Raw genomic sequence first — 10,207 nt, forward strand, 5'->3', positions numbered from 1 at the left:
ATTGACAGAGAATGGGAGAAAGAGAGGAACAAGGAGCAATTTAAACACGGTTCAGAGATACATGTTGCTGCAGCACCTGAATTAGTTTTGCTGAATCAGATCAAATGTCCTGTCTGCATTGAGAGGCAATTCTGGACGATCAGTTTTCCACCTGATGGACTAATGTTAGTTGCATGTCTATCTGAACAAAAACATAATTTTACTTACTCTCTGATATAAACAGAGCTCCTAGACTGGGTTGTTTACCATTGTGTTGTGGCATTCTTCTGCAGATAGGACTTTGAACATATTTAAATATGTGCTGTGCACACTATATTAACCAAGTGTTGCCAATAACACTGCAGAAATTGGTTCTATGTTATAAAATGCAAATACTGCACTGTATGGCTTTTTTCTTTTAGTTGAGCACATTGTATGCCCTCACTGAGGTGTGAGTTTTCAGGCTGCATGCTAAATGCCAAGACGATTGGTTTTAGTTTATTATGTACTCTTGGCTGCTGGTCAAATGCACAAGTGTGCACTGTGTTCATTATGAAGACAGACGTTTCAGTCTGGATTATTGAAGTGAATCATGCTGTTAATTTTTTGCAACACTTTTGGGCTGCAAAGGAAAATAAGACCCAAGTTGTGTTTCTGTTGTCTTTTATGAGAATTAAAACATGACTCCCTTTTCCAAAATCAATTTTTGCAAATCAGATCACTGATAGTCACCAGCAAAGAACTGTTTTTTTTTCTAGCTATAGAGTGAAAAATGAAAGAGCAAAGAACTTGTGTTCTCATTATTCCCTGTGACAAGAGTGCAGTTTTCAAAAACTGTGGTCCAGGATACTCATACCATTTCTGAATGTTATTTCATTGGAATGTAGCCAACTTGTCTGTTTCATCCCAAGCTCAAAAGCTTTCATACACATCACTACAAACATGTAGTGCATGTGCAACACGTATCAGTTGCTTTTTAAAGCTGTGTGACATAGCAGGATGAGTCTGACTCTATTTAAAGAAAATAATAAATCAGTGACATTAATACCAGTTTCAGGAATAAAACATATATCCTTACCACACCCATCACTTTTTAAGGGTGATAGTCCTTCTGGATTAAATTTCTGTGATATAATCCAGTTAGAAATGGAGGGAAGAGAATGCTGGTACAGTCTGTATAAAAGGATGACATATACTGGTAATTTACAATATAGGCTTGCTGAATCAAGCTTGGTAGGGTTTTTTTTTTTTATGGAGGTGCTCAGTATACTACCGTAATTCCTTATCATCTTTCCCCATCAGTGGTGAAACCTGCATATATCCCTGTCCAGAGTATGTTTCTTCTAAAACAGTAGATCCCAACATCAGAAGTCAACGTGCTAGCAGGAATGTTGGAATTTTAGTCTTTCACCCTTGGGACACTGGTGCTGGGAGAAGTCATGTTAAGTCTTTGTACCAGTCTATTCATTAAAAGCATTTGTATTTACTCAAGGGGAGGGGATAACATATCCAAGGAAAATGCAGGAAGGCAATAAGACTGTAACTTTTTTAGAGGATGCAGCTCAAGTCTTTGGACAAAGGCTAACTGTACCATATGTAGCTACTCAATGAAAATGGAAATTGATCAAGAGATATGTTTTGTGAGGGCCAAATGTAGCAGAGAAGAATGTACAAAATATAACTTGGGGATGGCAAAGCTACCATAACTGAAGTTGACATGCAATATTTTGGCCGACATGCCAACGTTACCCACATCCGACAACTATTCCCAAAAGTATGTCATGTTCTTGCACAACTTTCAGAGCCTGTAATGGGTGTGTGAGAATGGGATGCACTCCCATGTAGCCTCCAGGTCTACAGGTTTTTTTTTGCAGTTTTCAGAGGCTGCTGAGGATGGGATGTGTTCTTGTATGTCCTTCAGACCTACTGGAAGCGACAAAAGGGCCATCACCACCTCTGAAAACCACAGCAGAATGGGGAATTCCTTTGTGCAGTTTTTGGAGGCTGCAGAAGAGCGTTCACCTGTTGCTTTAAGAGCCTTGTGCAACTTGAAGCAACCTTGGGTAGGTAGGCCAGAGACCTGTCTACAGAAACAGACCACCATCTAAAGTTAAATGATATACAGCAGATTGTTGGGCTCCGAGTTCACTATGGAGCCCATCAGCTCAGAACATGCCTTGCAGCAAGTCAGCTGGCAGTAGAGCATGTCACCTCTCTGCTGCTGCCAGATCTGTATTTTTGCTTGCATGCTGGCCTTTGGAATAACTCAGCAGGATGGATCCTGAAGGAACTGCGGGGCTGAAGGATGGATTCTGAAGCAACTGCAAGATGGAGTCTGAAGCAACTGTGGGACAGGAAATGGCTCTTTTCATGTATTTATGTAGTGCATATTGTTAGAGGGGGTTGGGGCACATATAGGTGGTAATTAAGCAGTAGGTTAAGGTGGCACCAGGTGGGGATCAGTTAGTGAGGGTCACAATAGGTTAGCGATGTAGACGTGTTATAGGGTTAATAGCATTTAGGGATAATGGGTTAGGCGTGACCAGAATTAGAACTGTGTATAGGCCTGGGTGTGGTGTGGTGTGATCTCATGATGACATAATGGTAATAAAAGGAAAGGGAGCAAACTCAAACCCAACGCTAACCTTGCCTGGCTTTTAGCCTTTCTTGTCAGATAAAGAGTATTTGTTGTTTGCTGATCTAACGAATAAACCATCATTGCACACTACAAAGGAGCTGGGATTTTGTATTCATTTCAGGACAAATCTTCAATACTCAAGGACTGGCTGACAGATCCTGTGGAGCACTGGGCCACAGGGCAATTGCACCTTGGAGAATGGGGCGTTGGTTCTTACCTGATACGCCCCTTCTAGGCGAGCCGCGAGGAGCATCCAGACTGTGGGATGTGCTTCTGAGTCCTCTTCTTTCAGGCTGAGCTTTAGACGAGGAAACGCTCCGCCCCTCCCACGTGGCATCGCGCAGCGTCTCCCCAGTTTTTTGCGATAACGAGAAGAGAAGTTATTGATCCTTTCTAATCTACTATTGGCTCCTTGGCTGAAACAAGAGTCCCCACCAGACGGAGATACTAGGGTGGGGCTGGATGCTCCTCGCGGCTCGCCTAGAAGGGGCGTATCAGGTAAGAACCAACGCCCCATTCTCCCTCGAGCCGCTCGGAGCATCCAGACTGTGGGACATACCAAAGCTTGGCTGTCCTATGGGTGGGACTCCGTCTGGCCCGAAGGCCCCTCCGGATCACTGACAACCCTCTGTAAGACCCGCCGGCCAAAGGAGGCCTCCGCTGAGGCATACGTATCTATCTTGTAATGCCTGATAAACGGGGACGGAGAGGCCCAGGTGGCTGCCCTACAAATGTCAGCGATGGGGGCTTGTGTGGCCCAGGCCGCCGAAGTGGCTGCACTCCTGGTGGAATGGGCAGTTATTCCACCAGGTGCAGGCAGAGAATGGGAAAGGTAACACCTGGCAATGGTCGCCCTGATCCAGCGGCTGATAGTGGAAGGAGAAACCTTGAGCCCTAGCGTCTTGGGTTGAAAGGATAGGAAAAGAGATTCCGACCTTCGTAAGGATTGAGTGCGCTTAATATATATACGCAAGGCCCTTCTAACGTCTAGGGTGTGCCAGAGAACCTCCCTGTTCCCGGAGGGTCTAGGGCAAAAATTTGGTAGAACCAGTTCCTGTGACCTATGGAAGGGCGAGTTAACCTTGGGTAGGAAAGTGGGGTCAGGACGCAGGACGACCCGGTCTGCATGGAACACGCATAGATCGCTCCTGACTGACAGAGCTGCTAATTCCGACACTCGACGAGCAGAAGTGATGGCTACTACCGTGTTTCTCATATAATAAGGCCGGGTCTTATTTTTTTTTGAGCCCTGAAAAAATGGCTAGGTCGTCTTTTCGGGGGTGACTTAATTTCCCCCCCTTGCATCTTCGGGCGGGCGGGCAGCGACAGCTTGGATGTTGACCTCGGCGTTGGTGGGGCACTTCGTATCGGGGTCAACGCAGGCAGCACCATATCCGGGTGTGCAACAAAAGTACTTCCTAACGGCAAGCCCCCTCACCATTCCCCCCATTTCACATGTTTTAATATAGGCCTTAATTTGGGGGGAGGGGCTTAATTTCATTTCATGCCTATAAAACATGCTGGGACTTCCTATTGGGGGAGGCCATATTGTTGGAGAAACAGGGTAGAAAAACTACCTTAAAGGTGAGGAACTGAAGAGATGAATCCCTCAAAGGCTCAAACGGAGGACGTGTAAGAGAAACTAGGACCTTGTTGAGGTCCCATGTGGGAAACCTGTGAACAGTGGGAGGGCACAGGTTGGTGGCACCCCTAAGGAAGGATCTAACCCGGGGGTAATGGGAAAGGGAGCCGTAGTTATCACAGGAGACCACTGTTGAGAGGGCAGAGACTTGCCGTCTCAGGGTGTTAGGTGCAAGCCCCTTGCGAAGGCCTTCCTGAAGAAATTCCAGGATCTGAGCCACGGAGGGAGAGAGAGGGTCAACCTGGGACCCACTACACCACTTGCAGAACCCCTTCCAAGTGGCATCATAAATTCGTGTAGTGGAGGGTCGCCTGACGGCCAAAATAGTGTCGATGACTTGGCTTGAGAGGTTCTCGCTGGTCAGACGGATCCGCTCAACTTCCAGACGGCTAACTGGAGCCATTGAGGCTCCGGATGTAGAAGGGCCCCTGAGAGAGGGAGACCCTGTCCGGGGATCCGCCATGGGGGCGCTACCGATAAGTTGCGGAGGTCCGCAAACCACGGTCGCCTGGGCCAATAGGGAGCCACCAGGAGAAGGTCTGCCCTCTCCTGAATGAGTTTCTGAATGACTCTGGGCACTAGCGGGAGCGGAGGGAAGGCATATAGGAGCCCTGGGGGCCATGGGCAGCGCAGAGCGTTGTGGTTCTCCGACCCGTGAGACGGATACCGGGAGAAAAACCGTGGAAGTTGTGTGTTGGATGGGGAAGCGAATAGATCCACCAGCGGTAGGCCGAATATCCTGGACGCTTCCTCGAATAGGGATGGATGGAGTCGCCATTCTGCTTGGTCCACCGTGGCCCTGCTCAGCCAGTCCGCCTGGGTATTGTCTATTCCGGAGATGTGTTCGGCTTTTAGTGATAGGAGGTTGGCCTCTGCCCAGCGGCAAAGGCGCTCGGCTTCCTTCATCAGCTGAATGGACTGGGTGCCCCCTTGCCTGTTGATATGGGCCTTGGCCGTGACGTTGTCTGTGAGAACGAGAACGTGACGACTGCGGATCTGGGGGAAGCTGCGCAGAGCCAGATGGACGGCGTGGAGCTCTAGCCAGTTGATGCTGCATTTTTGTTCGGTCGGCGACCATTTGCCTTGTGCCGAGAGTGAGTTGAGATGAGCGCCCCAACCGGATAGACTTGCATCCGTAGTGACGGTGAGTCTTTGAGGCTCCGCGAAGAGGTGGCCTCTGTTGATGGCGGGATTGGTCCACCAGAGAAGAGACGTGAGGACCTTTGGAGGGACCTTGACTCTGACCTTCGAGTTGCTTCTTCCGGATCTTTGGAACGGGAGCAGGAACCACTGGAGGGACCTGCTGTGTAAGCGGGCCCAGGGAATAATAGAGATGCATGACACCATTTTGCCCAACAATCTAGAGAGGTCGAGCAAGGCCACCCTCCTAGAACGTCTAATCTGTTTGACCAGGGTTTGAATGCTAAGGAACCTCTCTGGGGAGAGGAAAACTCTCTCTGAGACCGAATCAATTATGGCACCCAAGTGGTTGATTCGGGTGGAAGGGGTAAGTTGGCTCTTTTGCCAATTGACTAGAAACCCGTGTGCCCGTAGGGCTGAGAGGGTGACCCTGGTATCCCTGACTGCCTGGGACTTGGACGGGGATAGAATAAGGATATCGTCCAAGTAGCAGTGGAGGCGGACGGGAATGCTCCTGAGGTGGGCCGCCAGGGCCGCCAGGACCTTGGTGAAGGACCTGGGGGCCGAGGCCAGCCCAAAGGGTAGGGCCACGTATTGATAGTGAAGGCCATTGTAACAGAACCTAAGGAATTTGTGATGAGAGGGCCTGATTGGAATATGGAGGTATGCCTCAGAGAGATCTATGGAGGACAGCCAGTCTCCCCGCCTGGTGCCTAAGAGAATTGATTGCAAGGTGTGCATTTTGAATTTGCGCTGGATAAGGTGACGGTTGAGCCGTTTCAGGTCTAGGATGGCTCTCCAGCCCCCAGAATGTTTGGGCACCACAAAGAGATGGGAGTAAAATCCCTTTCCTCTCTGAGCCGGAGGGACAGGTTGAATGGCCTGGATATCAAGCAGGTGATGGATGGCTGCATCCATTAGAGCACGTTTGGTGGGATCCCCTGAGGAGGGGGATGGGAAAAAACGATCAGGGGGAGTGGATTTGAACTCGAGGGCGAGACCAAACCTTATTGTGTCCCTAACCCATGCATCGGAAGTGGATTTATCCCATTGGGCGGCGAAGTGGCTGAGGCGGCCACCAATGGGGAGGGAGGAAGAGGCTCTACCTTCTGCGGTAGGGCCTTCCTCCCGGTCCCCGAAAGGGTCTCTTATAACCACCCCCGCGCCTAGTTCTGTCGCCCGAGTCCGTGCGATCCTGGGATCGGAAGGAAGGGGGTCGGGGGAATCTGGGCGGGAAGGGGGGTTGGTAGAAAGGGCGGGGAAAGCTCCTCCGAAAGGGCTGGGAGCCCCTGGTCTCCGATCTTCGAAAAAGGGAAGGCAAGTACTTCCTCTTACTGCGACCCTCGACCAGCAGGGGTTCGAGGGCCGGGCCAAACAGTTTGTCTCCTGTAATAGGGGCAGTGGCCAGCTTGACCTTATTCTTTACGTCCGCCTGCCAGTGTTTGAGCCATAGCAGGCGACGAGCCGTGACGTGGGACGTGATGGCCCTGGAAGAGAATTTCACCGACTGGTAAGTGGCGTCAGCCGAGAACTCGGCTGCAGCCACTAGCTTCGCAATGTCCTGGTGCGCCCTCAGGTTGGAAGCGGGGACGTGTTCCCTGAGCTGACGTAGCCAGCGGATAGAGGACCTAGTGAAAAAAGAGGCGGCGGTAGCTGACTTAATGGCCCAGGCGTCGGATAGGTGTGCCCTGCGTAGGGCCAGCTCCACCCGCTTGTCCTCAGGTTTCAAGGCCTCTAGGGCCTCACTAGGTGTGGAGGAGGAAGCTAGACCCACAATGGGGTCATCGACCTCTGGAATGTTCAGGAGGCTGGACAGTGCCGAATCGAGATTAAAGAATCTCTTGTCTTGGCTAGAGGGTGTGGGAGGGGTCCCTGTGGAGGATAGTTGCTTCGCTACCAGATCCACGAATATGGGGGGGGATGGGATGACCTCCGCTTCAACCACTGGTTGGGTGAAAATGGAGTCTTCTGGGCCCTCTGGGATGGGGGGGAGGTCAGCAGGGGCCTGGGAAAGAAGGCCCGAGACATTCTTGGCCTTAAGGAGGAGGGACTTGAACATGTGCGGTTTGAAGAGCCCCCCAAAGGTGGGTTGGTCAGGAGAAGTGCCCTCGTCCTCGGACATCTCCCCCTCCATGATGTCAGTCTCTAAGGGAGGTTCACTGTAGCGGGAGGATCCCATCTGGGAACCCTCATCCTCCTCCCCGAAGTCCCCAAAGTCCCCTTCCTCCTCAACCTGGGCCCCAACCGGAGGAGGGCTGTCCCTCTGAGAGAGTACCTGATCAACCGGGGGGACCGGTTGTGGAAGGGATCTGATAGACAAGGAGTCGTGCTCGGAGACTCGAGGAGAGAAGCCTGATCTGGACATGTGCTGTAGTTCCTCTATAACACTCTGGCGGATGGCTGATTCCATCCAAGCCCTGATGTGAGGTGGAACCTCAGATGTAGAAGGTTCATCCTGGCGCAGACCAGCAGCCGTGGGTGTAAAAGTGGCTTCAGGTGTCAGACTAATCGTAGGACCGGGGGTCGGGAGACCCTGGGGCGAACTGCGCCTAGGTAGGGAAGAAAGGCCTGGGGGGGGAGGTTGAATAGAGGTAGGGGGTGGAGGAGGAGGTAGAGACGGCTCCGAGCGGGACTCCCTTGAACGCCTGTCGAACTCTTTTTCTAACGCCTTGTGGCGCCTTAAGGCGTCACGTTGAGAGGCCTTGGAAGGTTCCTTGTCCTTTCTAGAGCCCTTAGGTTCCTTGTCCTGCCTGCGCAAGTAGTGGGACTTTGCCTTAGCCTTCAATGAAGGACGTTTAGAGGAATTGTCGTCTGCCATATTGAATAATAGAGATTAATAAGGGCGGTTGGCTCGCCCAGATCAGGCCTGGATAAGGCCGGGTGAGGATGAGGCTGGCCCGCTCCCCCTTTTGGAATTTTACTTGTACAGAGATAACAGAAAAATATATATATTTAGATATGTAATCCTGTTTTTGTCCTTTTTTTAGTTATTTTTATTTTCTTTATATCAGCTGAATATCCAGGTACTCCGATATATTTAATATCTAAGAGAAAAAAATTTCTGTACCAAAAAATTATTTCTTTTTTGTTATTATTCCTTTTGTATTTGAATCAAATATATATTCTATTATAGTTATTTTTTTTGAATGTATATCTCTCAGTACCGGCCGAATCAGTCGAATAACGCCTGAGGCCTAGAGTTGAAGAGGAGGCCTCTGGCAGCCAGCCTCCAGACAATAGAAGAAAAACCGGAGGGGGGGGGGCTGCAACTTCGCCCCGAAAGGGCTGCGGGAGGCCAACAAGCACTAACCAAGACTAGCCAGGCAGTTCAAAATGGGCAGCTAGGCTTTAACCCTAGGCCTGGAGTTCCAATTCACCGCAGCTGAATATTAGAGAAAAAAAAAATTTTTTTTTGGCGCCCGACCACGAGGCGGAGCCAAAATGGCGGCCGCGAGCTGAACTGCCGGGACACCTTTGGGACGGAAAGGAAAGGAGGGCTTGGCCGGTCAGCTCGGCGCGCCTAGAGCCCTAGGGGCGATAGCCCTCCCGGTCGGCGTTTAGGGTGGGGGGGAATCCAGCGAAGGAGCGCGTGCCACGGGCAACGCAAAGGCAGCGACGAGATCTGATAAGGGGGGGGGGGCGCGTCGCGCTAAAAGCGCTGCGAGCCCGCAACTTCGCCCCGAGGACAGGAAAAAATTTTCCTTGAGTCCGGACCCTTTGCGCAGGAGGAGGAAGGAAGGCAAACCTTATTGGGACGGAGAAATTGAGGATTCAGTGAAAACAGCCAAGGAGCTCTTTGAAACGCAGCCTGATTCTTCGAGGCTGAGCAAAAGACTGGGGAGACGCTGCGCGATGCCACGTGGGAGGGGCGGAGCGTTTCCTCGTCTAAAGCTCAGCCTGAAAGAAGAGGACTCAGAAGCACATCCCACAGTCTGGATGCTCCGAGCGGCTCGAGGGAGAATGAGGTGGTCTTTTTCCCGTAGCAGCAGTGATGGCGGCAGCTGAAGTCAAATTCTACTGTTCAGGGTAGCCTAGATATTGGGGGGGGGGGGGGTGAACAGAGATTTGTCTCCTTTGTGTATGAGACACACTATCAGTCAAGGTATTTTCTGAATTTGATGTAGCAGTGAACCCTTTCCACCTCAGCCTAGCTACTGAGGTAGTTACTACTACACTGTTAAAGCTAACAAGATCTCAGCTTGAATACAATCCCACTAAGATTTTTTTGGTCTTTCATGGGTTTCAATAAAATGAAAGTCAGATACCTGCTCAGACATAATTGTCTACTATAGGCTTGGGCTGGTTGCTTTCTAATGGAATGTCTTGGATTTAAAATGTTACTTTGTTAGTTTTTGCAATACTGTAGCCTGACATCCTATTCCAGTGGTGGCAAACCTTTTTCAGCTTCCGTGCCAATAATTGCACACGCACTTGTACCAGCACCCAGAAGGCAATGCGTGCTGGTCCCACCCCCTGCGCATGCGCACGTGATCCCCTTGCCATGCATCTCTGCACCCGCAATTCCATTGTGCGCCATGCATGTGCATGCGTGCACGTTCACCATCTGCACATGCAAGCCCAGTATGCGTTGTGCATTTCCGCATATGCATGTGTCTCCCCTGCGCATCCCGCGTCAGATACCAGACAATCAGCTGTCAGGCGCAAGTGGGCGTGCATGCGCAGTGGGGCTCTTCCAGGCGAGCTCTCGCGTGGTGGTGGGAATGGTTCTGTGTGCCACTTCTGGCACATGTGCCATAGGTTCGCCATCACGGTCCTATTCCGACATCTGCAGCTCATGAAACATCAAG

Source organism: Notechis scutatus, chromosome 1 (assembly GCF_049901735.1).
Source record: "Notechis scutatus isolate UNSWTSFEM ecotype Mainland chromosome 1, rNotScu1.2, whole genome shotgun sequence".
NCBI lineage: Eukaryota > Metazoa > Chordata > Lepidosauria > Squamata > Elapidae > Notechis > Notechis scutatus.